Source organism: Panthera tigris, chromosome C2 (assembly GCF_018350195.1).
Source record: "Panthera tigris isolate Pti1 chromosome C2, P.tigris_Pti1_mat1.1, whole genome shotgun sequence".
In the NCBI taxonomy this organism is placed as follows: domain Eukaryota; kingdom Metazoa; phylum Chordata; class Mammalia; order Carnivora; family Felidae; genus Panthera; species Panthera tigris.
The window spans coordinates 125,299,230-125,315,838 of record NC_056668.1 but is presented as its reverse complement, the minus strand read 5'-3'; the positions used below and the strand labels follow the sequence as shown (position 1 = coordinate 125,315,838).

Below are 16,609 nucleotides of genomic sequence, written 5' to 3'. Positions count from 1 at the left end.
TCAGAGTATCCCGGGGAAATTCCCTCTCATAAAGAGATGGCACAGTTAGCCAGAGTTAACCAGCAAAGTCATTTAAACAGTGTGCAATTCTGTAATAAAAAAACCTTCCAAAAAAACTTGTCTCTGCAAAGTAACTTCAAAATTGATACTAAATGAATGTCCATAATTAAAGGGAAAAATAGTAAACAAAACTTAGATTTATTGAGAAATCTATTTCCAAAACTATACTCAAACATCTAATTTATGTAAGTAAACAGAATAATAAAAAGTATTACTCAAAGTGTTATGTAATTAGGAAAAAAATTGCTACGAATAGGATTATTAGATAAAACATACCGGAATGTCTAATAACTTCACTCTAATACTCAAAAACTGGAGAGGAAATATTCTGAGTAATAAACTCTACAAAGAAACTATAAACTATAAAATGATATAAGGTTCTGTTTCTTACATATTTTAAACTTTAAATTTTGTACAATTTCAAAGGAAGGATTTTAAAAACTGAGTACTAACTGGCTAGCTGTTGAAAGAAATAGCAACAAGTTACCTTAGCAATGACTAGGTGTGGCTCCTAAGACCCTCCAGGAACAACCTTAGGCCCAATGACTGAAGTACTGCTGTTTTAATGTAGTATTTACTAACCTAGATAATTCCTTTGTCCTAAATGCTATTCCATCTTTAAAGAATGGAAACAGTACATTTCTCTTTTCAATACAAAAATCTCACCCTTTATTTCAACCCTGCATTCCTAATGCTTACACAAACTCTGAACAAGAGACCAAACCCTAAATTCAAAATCCTAGGAAAATATTAACACTACTAACAACTAAGTACATCTAAGCAATTTTGTATGTGTTAATTCATGGGATATTCACAATATCCCTTATTATCTCCACTTTACAGATAGTCAAACTGAGGCACAGAAAACTTAAGTAACTTACCCAAGGACATATAGCTAGTATGTTGTAGGATCAATATTCTAACCCACTCTGTTTCTATATCCCTTACCTTTATTATCCATGTAGCCCATGTAAGTGAATATGGTTGGCAATCTCCAACCCTTCATCCTAACAAACTGATGTTTCTCTAGTCACATTTCACCTTTCTTTCCTTGATTCAGCTCATTCTTAGTTATGCCAATATCCCACCTAAAAATTCCAGCAAAACAAAAATGAATTAGGCTTTTTTTAATGAAAATGAAGTAGGCTGAAAACAAAGGAACAACTGGCTCAACTATGAAGCCTAGATAAAAGGCATTCAAGAAGATAAAATATATGTTATTTTCTTTTTAAGAAAGAGACTATATATGTGTGGATGAGTATGGTTATGATGATGATATAAACAAATAACATTAAATTCTTACTACATGACACGCACTGTCCTAAGAGCTTTGTTCACATGCCTTAACATTTAATTCTCACAACAATTCTATGAAGTAGATACTGTTATCCTTGCTTTAGAGTAAGAAAACAGGTACAGCAAATTAGGTAATTTGCCTAAAGGCAAAGAGCTAATAAGTGGCAAAACTGGAATTCAAAAACCTGTGACACTTCACCAGAAACAGCCTCACTTAACCATGACCCAACAAATTATTACTAATGAAAAGGGGAATTAAAGATTTTACAGGTCACACAAGTATATATGTCACATGGGTAGTCAACATATTAAAATCATTCCTAAAAATAATCATGGCTATGCATGCAGTTTAGCAATAATGAGCTTTCAGAAAAACTGGATAACACCAAAATATAGAACACATGCAAACTGTTAAATAAACTACAGGACTTCCAATTCAAGATGGCAGACTGAGCTGAGCACACAAAATGTGTCTTTTCTCCCACTCCTGGTTTTCAGATAGACAGGAAGTTGTTTTGTTCTATTTTTAAACAAACTCGAAGAAAATAAATCAAATTATAAATGTATGGGAGAAAAAGCATTCTGTCAACAGGTCAAAAATTCTGGGTAACACCTTGAAAATACAGAACAAATGAGATCAGATTAAGAAAAAGTGAGCAGGGCACCTGGGTGGCTCAGTCAGTTAAGCAGCCCACTCTTGATTTTGGCTCAGGTCATGATCTCAGGGTTTACGAATTGGAGCCCCACATAGGGTTCTATGCTGACAGTGCCAAGCCTGCTTGGGACTCTCTCTCTCTGCCCCTCCCCCCCGCTAGCACTCTCTCTCAGAAAGAGAAAGAAAGAGTGGAAGAGTGGAAGAAAAGGAGGGGATGGTGGGGAGGGGCGGGGAGAGGAGAGGAGAGGTTAAAATATAACCAGCAACAGGTAGGGGTGGGATTTCATCAAGGATATAACTAAATAAATCAGTAATTAAAGAACTGCATTCCAAATGATTTAGTCAACTTGGCCTCTCCTCTCCCTGCTTAAAGAGAAAGAGCTGAGAGCAACAGCTATCAGCCTCAGGATTAAGTCCAAGTAAAGTGTTCTTCAAACTACAGGTGCAAAATAATTTTGGTGGGTTACAAGTAGCAATTTTTAATGATCTAAAATAGAACAGAAAATACAGGCGTGCCCGGGGTGGCTCAGTCGGTTGGGCAGCCAGCCTCAGCTCAGGTCATGATCTAGAGGTTCCAGTTCGGAGCCCGGAGCCTGGAGCCTGCTTAGGATTCTGTGTCTCCCTCCTTCTCTGCCCCTCCCGCATGCGCGCGCGCTCTCTCTCAAAAAAATAAACATTAAAAAAAAGTGTTTTAAATGTGAGAAAATACAGAAAATACAATGTGAGGTATGTACAGTTTCATAAAACTTTTGCTCAGTTATGTATTTATAAATTTGTAAATACATGTGTATACTGTTACAGTATAAAACATTTTATACTATGGATCACAAAAAAAGAAAACTAATTCTTTAAATACAGTGTGCACTTCAGTGGAGGGCTCCTAGGGTGGATGTTGAGGCCTGAAAGAAAAGCAGAGCAGCACTTGAGCCACTAAAGCACTCCATTCTCCCAAATAAGCTATGATTAGTTTGACAATTGTAGGTACATAACAGTCTGCCTCCTCCTCAATCATGTAAGTACCATTTTTCCACATTTCTTTCCATTATTGACCTTCAAGGAGTTTTTTTTTTTTAGATATTTACCCCCAACCATACCCTCCAAGAAATTTTAGTACCACAGATGTACTGCATGTTTGTATACTGTATGTGTATCTGTGGCTTATCCATAAAAAAATTTTTTTACTCTCCCAATTGATATGATATCCTTTGAGAATGCATGTCTTAGAATAAATAAAGAAGCCTACTACATGCCACAGTCTATAGACAAACACATGAATGAAAAAACCTGCAGCAAAGAAACTCGCTCCAGTTACGCTAAACTGACCAACTTAACCTTTCTTTCATGAGTATGCACAGACAACCAAGATTTAGCAAATCTGAGGAAAAAAAGATGGAAAACCTACAAAAGTAACCAGAGAGGGTAAGCCCAGAAGGTAAAGCTGCAAAATACACAAAGATTTATTCCCAGGCCTTGAAATCTAGTGGTGTTTCCTAGCTGGCTTTTGAAATTACTAAAGACTTGACTCCTGTTTTCTATTTTCTCCCTTTTTGAACTAAACTGTCTATAACTGTCATCCTAAAGCTGTACCACCATTGTATTTTTGGATGAAATTATTTGTTTCTTTAGTTTCACAGGTAGGTCCACAAAGTTTCCTTCATATCTGATTTAGATGCAAGATTTGGGACTTAGGAGCTGATGAGATTTAGCTGACATTTTAAACTTTGAATTGATACTGTAAGAGGATGAGACCCTTGGGGACCGTGGGATGAGGTGAATGTGTTTTTTATGAGATGGATATGGATCACAGAGGCCTAAAGGAGCATCACAGTTAGGCAACATTCTGGCCCCACCGTTATCTTTACTCTCTGCTGTTACTCCTGTGTATGTCTCACTACACAGCAAAAGAGTTAGGAACTTAAAAATAGGGAGATTATCAGAGATTACACAAGTAAACCTAAATGTACTCACATGAGCCCTTTTTTAAAAGTAAAAGAGGAAGGCAGAAGATCAAATATCAGCAGAAGCAGCAGGAGAAATTTGAAGCTCAAGAGGAACTCAATCCTGCATTGTTGCTTCTCAGCTGAAGGGGACCATAAACCAAGGAATGTGAGTGGACTCTAGAAGCTGAGAATGACTCCCCTCCTCATGTCAACAGTCAAAAAAGAAACAGGAGTTCAGTCCTACAACTTCTTAGACATCAATTCTGCCAACAATCTAAATGATCAAGAAACAGTTTCTCTCCAAAAGATTCCAAAAAGGAACCACTCCTACCAACAGATTTGGCCCTTGTGTGAGACTTTACAGATACTCAACCTGACCCACTGAATTTCTCAAATATGAATACTATGAGTTGTTACATTGTTGTAATTTGTTACAATGGCAATAGAAAACTAATATAAGAACTGTTATGCCAATTTTGCAATTCAGAGAGCTTAACTTGTTCAAGATCACATAACCAGTAACTGCTGAAGCTGGGATTCAACCCCAAGTAGTATGGCTCATGTTCTTAACCATTAAAGAAGACAACATGAACAAAAGGAACAGACATAGTTGATCATCTAGAATAAAATTTGAAGATTTTCCTTGACAGAGCTAATGGAATTACATTCCTCCCTTATATTTCAATCAAATCAGCTGGTTCAGGACTAAATTATATTTAACTAATTATAATATGGTAAATGCTATTACTGATCTTCAATCTTTAAGATCAATTTATAGTCAAAGCAAAGTCCAAATTATAGATACAGTTAAGTGAAAACAAAGCCTTGACAAGGTAAAAATAACATCACTAGTTAAAAATTAAAAGATGGGGAGGAAAGTAAAAGAAATTTTAAATACACTAATTCCCTTATATTTCAGAAGAGTAAGATAATAGTACCTAAAGTTGATAAATCAGGAAATCATTATATTAGTGAGAATATGACATAGGTATAAAAATAAGGATTTCAGGGGGAGGCGCCTGGGTGGCTCAGTCAGTTAAGCATCAGACTTTGGCTCAGGTCATGATCTCACGGTTCTGGAGTTCAAGCCAGCTGTGCTGACAGCTCATTGCCTGGAGCCTGTTTTGGAGTCTGTCTCCCTCTCTCTCTGTCCCTCCTGCCACCTCCCAAAAATAAATAAACAGAAAAAAAATTTTTTAATGAGGGTTGGGAGGAGGGAGGGTATTTTAATTTTAATTTTGAACATTTCTCTGCTTTTTTAAAACCATGAACACTATTATCTACAACTCTTAAAAATACTTATTTAAGGGGCACCTGGGAGTCCCACATTGGGTAAGCATGAACCCTGCTTCTCTCTCTCTCTCTCTCTGTCTCTGCCCCATATGGGATTCTCTCTCTCTCTTCCTCTCTCTTTCTGCCTTTTGCTCACTTGCACCCTCTCTCTCAAATATATGTATACCTGTACATATATACGTATATTTATTAAAAAAAAAAAAAAAACACACACACACACACCTGAATGCGTGTCATATTAAGTTGTCTGGTGAGATGAACCAAGATGGAGTTAGAAATTAAGAAATTCATTGGTAGAAATGCCTACGAAGAATGAAAGGGAGAAGGAAAAGTTGAGCAAGCAGAGAAAGCCTTCTGGCTGTGATGCAGGTCTGATGACTATGTTAAGTCTCAGGTCCCTGCAGCTCCTCTGCCAGCCCAATAAGCAACTCAGATGCAAAGACTGACCATAAAGTCCCAAGTTCAGATGAAATGGCTACACCCTCAGTTTGTTATGCTCAGTTACTGGCAAGGAGCTGCCCAGGTAGAATGTGGCCATGGCTCACTGCCGCAACAAATCCCAAAAGTCTCTGTAGCTGGAGTCTGTCAGCTAACAACATTACTCCAGGCAGGTTTCTTTCAAGAACACAGCTAAGCAGAACACCTACAAGACCATCACAGATGCCATATAAGGAAATACTCTGCAGCCATTAAAAATCTTTAGCAAGGCGCACATGGGTGGCTCGGCTCAGTTGGTTAAGCGACCAACACTTGATTTCAGCTGAGGTCATGATCTTACGGTTCCTGAGTTTGAACCCGTCGGACTCGCGTGGACATCGTGGAGTCTGATGGGGATTCTTTCCCTCTCCCCCTCTCTCTCTGCCCCTCCCTCATTTGCGTGCATGTGTGCATTGCACATGCACTCTCTCTAAATAAATAAACAAAAAATATTTAGTAGAGATTTTCAACTATGCATCCTATACGAAGGCATAGAGTTCTTCAAAGGTACCTCTAAGACAGACTGTCTGGGCTAGTGAAGAAAGCCAAACACTGAAGCTTTGAATTTCCATCCTACCTTCAACCAGAGCAACTCCACATTTATCTGTTTTATTTACCATATTTCTCCCTAAGATGTGTTTGAACTAAGAACGGCAATGCTAAAAGGAATCCAAAAATCATCTGTCACAAAAAGTAACTTTTAAATGAAAAAAGTAATAAACATATTTAGAATTAACTTTTGTGTTTGTGTATAAGCCTGATCCTGCAACACATATAAAGATTGGAAGGATAAACATCAAAATGTTTTAACAGTGGTTGGTAAGAGTATAACTTTTTTTCTTTTTGCTACTTATATTTTCTAGACTGTTTACAATTCATATTATGAGATTTTGGTAAATAGGAAAAATAAATTCTTTCAAAATTTTATATTAATTAAAAGGTCCTGAACTAACAAACTGATTCTTCTCAAAATTTCAGAGCCATATTACTACATAAAATTATTTAGTTTCTTATTAACAAGAAAAAAATCATTTAAATTCTAACATCTGCTACAAATAACACTCTCTCTGTTAAAACATAATATATGCCTTTAATTATTCCAGATAAGATCTTTACATTTGACTAGTGGAATCATGGCACTTAGCACAAAAGTAGCTAAAACATATATAATTTTCAGGAAACTTTCAATGATCTCTCTATATAAACGTCAGCAATTATTTACAGTCAAGTTATTCAGTAATCACTTCAATTTTATAGAATCATTCAAAATAACCAGCAACATCTGTGGCTAAAAGCACATAATTACACATTATCTCTTGGTTTTCTGAACCCTGTAGCCAAGAAAACCCCTAGTACTACCATTTAATAAATGCACAATTTGATGTATGAGGTCAAGGTCACCAAGCAAATAAGTGGCAAAGCCAGGGAAAAACACTGATTCATAATTAAGTGATTTTTAGACTGCACTGCAGTATTCACACATTCTATCAAGATCCTAATTCACCACAACAAAAATATATTCAATTAGAAGAGCTTAAAAAAAAAACAAACCTGTTTTTTTAATCAACCTGTATTTTCAATAAGAATCATGTATCCTAACACATGTTGCCATGTATGTTAATTGACCCATAGTGAGGGGTTTCAAGAATGGATGGATTTTCCTCTTCTTGGTGGATTTTGTATGTTTTTGTTTTACATCTACAAAAACTGTGCCAGAACCACACAAAAATAAGCTCTTAATTTTTAAATGAGATTTTTTTATCTTTAAAATAAACTGCAAAATAATGTGTGTGTGTGTGTGTGTGTGTGTGTGTATATATACATATATATCATATATTTCCTATCTTTTCTCTTCTAGATGCTTTATATATCTATGACAAGCACTAGTACTCTATTTGTTTCTCAATACCACCTACTATCTTCACAAATGCAGAGAGATATAAAATAAAGGCTCAAAGTCAGTATCTGGACCCAATATATCTCTAGATAACTCCTTTGAAAGGATTAAGAAAAATGTAAAGATAAAATGGAAAGTCTCAAAAAAAAAAAAAAAAAAGAAGGGCTTTTAAGAAGGATTTTAATGAGAAAGTAATATACTGAAATGATGAGCAGATACAAATGAACATATATAAATGAACTCACTGATTTAAGAACCAAAGAAATAAAGGAATAAATTAACGTTCTCACTTGAGTGACTTCCAAGGTGCTAATAAATTGAGATGCTGAAACATGAGCTGACTCACATAACCCACTCACCAATAAAACACTTTTCTAGAGTTTCACTCAAATGAATATTCAGAAACACTTCTCTACTTTTTTGTTGTTAAACTCCTTACCAAAGCAAGGATTTCCTTGACCTGCAACTGGCATTGTAAACAACACATATGTGCCCAACTAGAATAACAGAAATGTCATGAGAATTCAGACTAGCTCACAAAAGTAAAACCTACAAAATGAAAATTTCTGCTCCTGCTATAATGCATCAGTTAAGGTGGAAACAGCATTTTATATATATTTTTAAATACATTATTATTGTTTTTCAGAGAGTGCACCAGCAGGGGAGAGGGGCAGAGGGGGAGAGAGAGAGAGAGAGAGAGAGAGAGAGAGAGAGAGAGAATGAGAGTGAGAATGAATCTTAAACAGGACCCATGCTCAGCATGGAGCCCTATGCAGGGCTCAATCCCATAATCCTGGGATGATGACCTGAGCCAAAGAGTCAGGCGCTCAACAGACTGAAGCACCCAGGCACTCCAGAAACCTCATTTTAAATGGGTGTGTGTGCACACACAGATATGCGTGTTTTGACATGACAAAAAAAATCTTAAATTGGGGGAATGGAGGTGAGAAAGTAAATAAGGATACACAATATAAAGTAAGACTTTTACAATCCATGACCCCAGAGGTAACTGGACTCACTGTGACCAATTTGTACCTTTCCAGACTTATTATATGCCTAAACAGGTATATATGTATATATTGAATGTTTTTTTAAACAATGCAATTCAGAGAAAGAAAAAGACTATAACAAAATCTTGCTATTTTGTATTTTTGACATCCACACATATCCACTGAAAGTTTACAATGAAACACAGAAATTAACATGTTGTCATCATGATGTAAAAATCAAAAACTAGAGAACCTGGAACAAAGTAAGCATTTAGCAAATGCACCAACCCCTCCATTCCAACCCCAACACACACATACACACACACAAACGCACAGGCCATGTGCACATACATGCACCCACAAGTTAGTCACAGGAAGATACAAAGAAATTAGTACAGCAAATAAACTTCAGATTTTGAAATACAAGTGTATTGTTAGACAAAGGCCACAGTAAAGAGGACACCTAAACTGGTAATTCAACATGAGCATACCAACATGGAGTATTCAAGCTCATTAGCCCAGAAGGAAGATGGAAGAACACCTGATTCCCAAAACCAAAGTGTGATGTTAGCTACTCCTATAGTGGCTTTACCACTGTCATTACACTTTTAGCATGATCCTAATAGATGGTACATCCCGATGGAGATAGCTATGTTCCACCAAATTGGAAAGTGAAATAAGGAATATAACAAAATACAGAGCAACCCTACAGAGGGTGAACCAGTTTACTCTTAAATTTCTAGGAACAGCAAAATTAGATGTAAACCAATTAAAGCTGCATAACTGGGTTGTCAGAAATGGGGGGAAAAAAATCTCAAGAGTATCAAAAGGTTAGACATAAACAGATAAATGCAACAATTCCAATAAATACACTGCATTTATGTATGTATCTATTTATTTTTGTAATTAACTGCAATAAATGCAAAACGAGAGGCACCTGGGTGGTTCTGTCAGTTGAGCTGCCAACTTCAGCTCAGGTCATAATCAGTTTGTGAGTTCAAGCCCTGCTATCAGGCTCACTGCTGTCAGCGATGAACCCGCTTCGAATCATCTGTCACTCTCTCTCTCTGCCCTTCCCCTGCTCAAGCGCGCACACTCTCTCTCTCAAAAAAATTAAAAAAAATAAAAAATAAGTAAATAAATAAAACATAAAAAAACATAAATGCAGAAACATAAGATATAACAAAGCTAGTACTAGCTTTCAAACATACTAAATGACTGTGTTTACTGGAGATTCTTAGTTATAACTAGTTTTTACCTTAACATCTCTTTACCCTGTGATAAAGCTGAGTATGCACTGAGCCCAGGATGAATACATATTTCCTTTCTTAGTTTATTTTGAAGAGGAAAAAGGGGTACTAATTTTAATACAAGTAGGACATATGAGTGGTTAAGATCTAAAAAAAAAAAAAATTGAAGGTTATACCAAGATGAATTTTAGGTCATCAGAAATGACTGCTTGATATAAAGTTTAGAAAACTGTGTGGGGTACCTGGGTGGCTCAGTCAGTTGAGTGTTCCACTCTTGATTTCGGCTCAGGTCATGATCCCAAGGTCGTGGGATCGAGCCCCACATCAGGCTCCACACTGAGCATGGAGCCTGCTCTTTCCCTCTGTCCCTCTCCCCGACTCACACTCATGCTCTCACTCTCTCTCTAAAAAAAAGTAATATAATTGAACCCAAAGACCTATAGTATGCTGTATGTATATGGTATAATGTCACTACCTTAATATTTCAATCTTTTATCATAACCAATATCTAAGAAGAGAAAAAAGTTTTCATTTGAAAGCCTATTCATTGAATGACACTGCTTCTTGGTCTCCAATTTTGTTGTCTCCATGCATAAAAAAGAAACCCACTGGCTAAATTTCGAACAATGTTAACACTGAAAGTAATAACTATAACTGATTACAGAAAATATAAAAAAACATAAATCCACAAAGGTACTCAAAAAAGACAAAGAGAAACTGAATTGCTACAATAAGAATGTATATAAGAAAAACTCCTTATTCTGAATAAACTATTAATTAAAGGTAAAGAAATAACCATTTTCCCTGCATTTTTAGACAGAGCTATCATTCATCCCTGGTTGTAGAGGGAAAATTATTTTTAATAAAAAATGCCAGCAAATAAATGTAGATGAAACAGAAAAATTAGCAAATTACCATTTTACATTCCCTAATGTAATAACTGATTCAAGTAAAGATCATCCATAGATCTGACACCATTACATGAAAGATGTTGTCAGTAGTGATATCACTTTACAAATTGCAAAGGGAAAAATCTGGCAAATATTACCATCATATTAAATAAATGAGCAGATTCATTATCACAGTGGGAAAATACTGACATTATGTTCCCCTGAAGTGATGAAATATAAGGTACACAACATCATCCATAAACTACCTCTGCAACAATAACAACAAAAAAAGTTTGACCATAAATTAATCAAGGGCTTACGCTGAATTTTCAGTTCGCAAGAAATACAGAGATAAAGTAACAAGCTAAAGAATACCTCTGAAACATTTAGAGAAAAAAATTAAAAACAAGTTAGGACATTTAAAAAATAAGCAGCCTTGTCTATTTAAAACGTCAATATCTTAGAAGGAGAGAGTAATTTATTATACATTAAAAGAAAACAAAGACACAACAACCAAGGGCCTTGACACAGTCCATTAACCACACACACAAAGGGGGAAGGGCACTATGAAAGACTTCCAGAATCAACTGAGTAAATATGAATACAGAGTAAATTATTATAGTAAAACATTACCGTGATGTTCCTTAGAGTAATAATGGTAATAAAGTCATACAGACATATCAGTAATGTAGACTGATGTTATTTAGGGAAATGACAACTTACAACCACACAGACTTGTACACAATTGTTCAAAAGAAGAGATTTATTCATAATTTCCCCAAACTGATAACAACCTAAATGTCCAACAGGTAAATGAATAAACACAATGGAATGCTATGTACTAATAAAAAAAGAATGAACTACTGAAAAATGCAATATGCATAATTCTTAAAAGACACTGCCTCACCAAAAGAAGCCAAAAGAAAAACAGTAATGTACACAATATGATTCTATATACCTACATAAAATTCTATTTAAACCTGGAGCCTACTTCAGATTCTGTGTCTCCCTCTCTCTCTCTGCCCCTCTTCCACTCTCTCTTTCTCAAAAATAAGTAAACATTAAAAAAAAAAATCTGTCCCACATAATGAAAGAATGTAAACCTGTGGTTGCTTAAGAGAAGAGTAGTAATGGGGTAAAGGACTGGGAAAGGGCATAAGAAAACTTTCTAGAGTGCTAGAAATATTTTTCATTTTACCTAGCGGTGGTGGTTACAAACATGTATACATCTGTCAAAAGTGAAACTATTACCTGTACACCTGAAACTAATGTAACATTGTGTGTCAAATATACTTAAAAAAAATACACTTAAAAAAATCACACATTGTATAAACACTATTTCCCCAGTAAAGCTGAGTGTAAGAAGTTATCAAAAAAAGAATCCAGGGATGCCTGGGTGGCTCACTCAGCTAAGTGTCCAACTTTGGCTCAGGTCACAATCTCGCGACCTGTGAGTTCGAGCCCTGCATTGGGCTCTGTGCTGACAGCTCAGAGCCTGGAACCTGCTTTGGATTCTGTGTCTTCCTCTCTCTCTGCCCCTCCACCACCCATGTTCTGTCTCTGTCTCTCAAAAACAAATAAACATTTAAAAAAAATTTTTTTAGTTTTAAAAAAAGAGGACACTAGTATTTTAAAAAGCATCTTGATTGAGGTGACTGATATTTCCATAGGTGTACACTTATGTCAAAACCTAATAAATTGTACACTGTAAAGATGTACACTTTATTGTATGTCAATTCTAATTCAAAAAAGCTCTTTAAAAACATAAAGCTAAATGGAGTCTTGAATAATTAGTTCCTTCTTTCCCTTTAAAAGGGACTTTGAAAAAAGAAAAAAACTGAGTGAACTAGGAAAACTTCTTAAATATAAATGAGACTATGAAACCAACAACAAATGTCCTTTTCAACTGTGAAACATTAAATAACTTCAGTCAAAATAAGGATCTAGACAGGAAAGCTCAGGGTCAGGAAGTTTCAGATCTAAATCTCATTCCCCACTATCTTTTCCCCAAACAACTTCCAGCCACAAGTGGCCATTTAACATGGTCCAGACACGGAGACATGAAGACTCCTTTGGAGTTCCTGGTACAGTCATTGTTGCTTCTTCTCTATAATCCAGTCCCTGAAGCCATAACAGCCATATGCAAACATGAAAGAGAGGCCAAGAATTAATCATGGAAACATCTGTTATAATATCATTGTAATAATGAATCAATACTAACAAGTATGTAAGAAAGATAAAATCTATTTTATCAAGCCAATGAAGTCTGGTTTTCTGTTATCTAATACCAAATTCAACCCTAAGATACAATTACATTTGCTGCTATTTTCTAAAAACTGAGATATAATTCACATACCATAAAGTCCTTTTAAAGTATATAATTCAGTTTTTAGTTTATTCACAAGGTTGTATAATCATCACCAATTCCAGAATATTTTCATCATACCAAATCACTAATCTACTAATCTTTCAATCACTAATCTACTTTTCATCTCTCTGCGTTTACTTACTCTCAACATCTATATAAATGGAATTATATACTACATGAACTCTTGGGTTTGGCTTCTTTCACTAGGCATAAAGGTTTCAAGGTTCATCCATGTTACAGCAAGAATCAGAATTCATTCCTTTTTATGAGTAAATTATATTTCATCACATGAATATACCACATCCTGTTTATCCATTCACCAGTTGAAGGCTGGAGAAAAGAGCAATACACAAAATCAACTGCTTTTATACTGGAGAAACAACAATCATAGAAATTGAAGTGACATTAAAATATTCTCACTACAACAGCAACAAGACCTGTATAATACTGTGAATAATAAAATAATTTGGCACTAATACACAGAAATGATACACTCTTATTTAAATGCATCAACACTATGATATATTTGGAAAGCACTATCATAGAAATGTCAGTTGTCCCCTGTATTTGTAAATTCCATGTAACTCAAATTAGAATCCAAATAAAGCGTTTTATTTTGTTTTTATAAGGAAGAAATTATCACATTTATATATAAGAACTAATGCTGCAGACCAGCCAAAGATGAAAAAGAAGTTGAACCTGATTTATCAAAACAGATCATCAAAGAAAACAACTCAATACAGTACTGATATACAAACCAACTATTATCAATAAGGGCAATCACTCGTCAATAGAAAATGAATGACCTAACTTTTTTTTAAAGTGCTAGTAAGCTTCCAGGAAAAAATGGAGTGCCCTAATGTTGTAAGACTTACAAAAATAAACTCAAGATGAACGTGAATTGTGAAGAAAAGACAATAAAATCTGTGGGAAAAGAGTCTGGGCAACATCATATTCACAACTCAAAACTAAAAAGTATAAGGGATTTATATAAAAATTAAAAGTTTTTGTAAATGGGGAAAATAAAAGCATTTGCAACACAGGTAACAGGGTATAAATGTTTTAACATACGGTGAGCTACCATAATTTTAAAAAACAGACAACAGACTTTGGGCAAAGGATATGAAAAGAATGATTCACAAAAGAATGTAAGCAAATGTTCACAAACACAAGATGCTCGAAATCATTAACACTCAAGAAAATTCATATTAAAAGTGTAACATCACCCTATTAGACCTATATAACATTACACCTAAAATCTATAGCCCAATTTCTGGCAGAGACAGAAAAAAGGATTCTCACACATTTCTACTAGCAAAATGATCAAGGTTGCCTCTTTGAATATATGTCCTTACTTCCAGATGCTTATAATTCTGTGGGATAGATTACAGAAGTACAATTGCTGGGTTGAAGGCAGGTTTTACCAAATAGCTTTCCACAAATTTTGCTAGTAGAAATGTGTGAGAATCCATTTATTTATTTATTTATTTATTTATTTACTTACTTACTTACTTACTTACTTAGTTACTTACTTACTTATTTAAGAGTGCAAGCCGGTGAAAGGGGCAGAGGGAGAGAATTTCATGCAGGCTCCACAGTCAATGCAGAGCCTGACAGAGGTCTCAATCCTACAACCTTGGGATCATGATCTGAGCCAAAATCAAGAGTTGGACACTCAACCAACTGAGCAATTCAAGAGCTCCTTGATCCCATTTTTTTAAATTCATCATGACAACAATTGGGCATATAAAATCTGCCTAAGATTATATGAACACAGAGATAAATATATGGGGCAATATAGAATACTATGCTATTTATACAGATTTAGTCTGAGGTGAGTGTAGATTTGACACAATGGAAAGCAAAAGTTGAGAGCCAAGCCAAAAAGAATGGCACAGGGGATAAATTCTTATTTATGTCTTTATGTAAAATGATAAATACTTTTTCATCTTAAGCAGATATGTCAAGATATAATTTTGCCAAATATAAAGGTGAAAGAAATACACTTACATATAATTAAAAAAAAAAAAAACTAAACATTGGTTGTTGCAGCATACACACAAAAACTTTAGTGTTAAGAATACATAAATATGAAAAATGAAGTATCAACCAATTATACTGAGGAAAATAAATCATTTAAAATTGTAATATATTAGACTAAATTATATTAATCTAAGAATTATAATTCAGAATGCTATAAATGACAACTTACCTATGTACTACTTGCAGAATATGCATCTTCCATACTAGAACTGAAAACTGTATCAAACTCACCAACATTTCATTATGATTTAAGTGAGCATATGTGAAATTAATCCCTGCTGTTCATGTGAAATTAAGCCATTCAATTATATTATGGATCTGCCTACAAGGCATATAATCCAAATAAGGCAGTATATAGGCATGAGGTCATAATTAAGAAATACCAGGCAATACAAACTCATTTAAAAAAATGAACATAGCCCTTGGCATTTACTAAGACTAGAGTATATAAACAAAAATAACTTTTTTTAATGTTTCAAGACTCAACTGAACACTAACAAACTCAAGAGCATATTAAAAGGACTGTATACCATAACGAAACAAGATTTATTCTTGGAAAGTAAAGATAGTTCAACACATGAAAATCAATGTAAGGCACCACACTAACTGAATATAATCTCTACACTTAATGTGGGGCTCAAGCTCACCATCCAGAGATCAAGACTCACATACTCTACCAACTAAGCCAGCCAGGTGCCACTCTACAATAACAAAATGAAAGGAAAATATTACATGACCATATCAACTGATGCAGTTAAAGCATTTTTAAAAATTCAACACCAGGGGTACCTGGGTGGCTCAGTCTATTGAGTGTCTGACTTTGACTCATGTCATGATTTCATGGGTCATGAGTTCGAGCCCCACATTAGGCTCTATGCAGACAGCTCAGAGCCTGGAGCTTACTTCATATTCTGTGACTCCCTCTCTCTCTGCCCCTCCCCCATTCGTGCTCTCTCACTCTCTCTCAAAAATAAATATAAAAAAATAATGTCTTTTAATAAAAATAAAAAATTCAACATCATGGGGCACCTAGGTAGCTCAGTCAGCTAAGTGTTCAACTCTTGATTTCAGCGCAGCTCATGATCTCACGGTTTGGTAGTTTGAGACCTGCATCAGGTTCTGCATAGTGTGGACCCTGCTTGGGATTCATTCTCTACCCCTCCCTCCCTCCCTCCCTCTCCCTCTTGCACACTCTCCCCCCCCCACCCCCCACCCCCCGTGCTCGCACTCTCTCTCTCAAAATAAATAAACATTTTATTAAAAAATCAACACCCTTTCATGATTTAAAACACTCAACAAATGAGGAATAGAAGGAAATACATTAACATAACAAAGACCATGTATGAAAAACCCTAACATCACACTCAGTAGCGAAAAGCTGCAAGTTTTTCTCTAAAATCTAGAAGGGGTTATGGATGCCTACTTTCACCACTTCTATTCAAAACAGTGGT

General features: G+C 35.3%; 1 protein-coding gene across 3 annotated transcripts in view; it reads right to left on the bottom strand.

The window, feature by feature from the left end:
- STAG1 (stromal antigen 1) overlaps positions 1-16,609 on the bottom strand; it is a 402,258-nt gene that overhangs the window by 335,283 nt on the left and 50,366 nt on the right. Inside the window, exon 1 of one of the 3 annotated variants that reach the window (XM_007087414.3) lies at positions 1,009-2,053. The exons of the other annotated variants lie outside the window; for them this stretch is intronic. The gene's annotated coding sequence lies outside the window, so the exon portion shown is untranslated. Of the gene's footprint in view, positions 1-1,008; positions 2,054-16,609 lie in introns of those variants that run through there. 3 annotated transcript variants of the gene reach the window in all.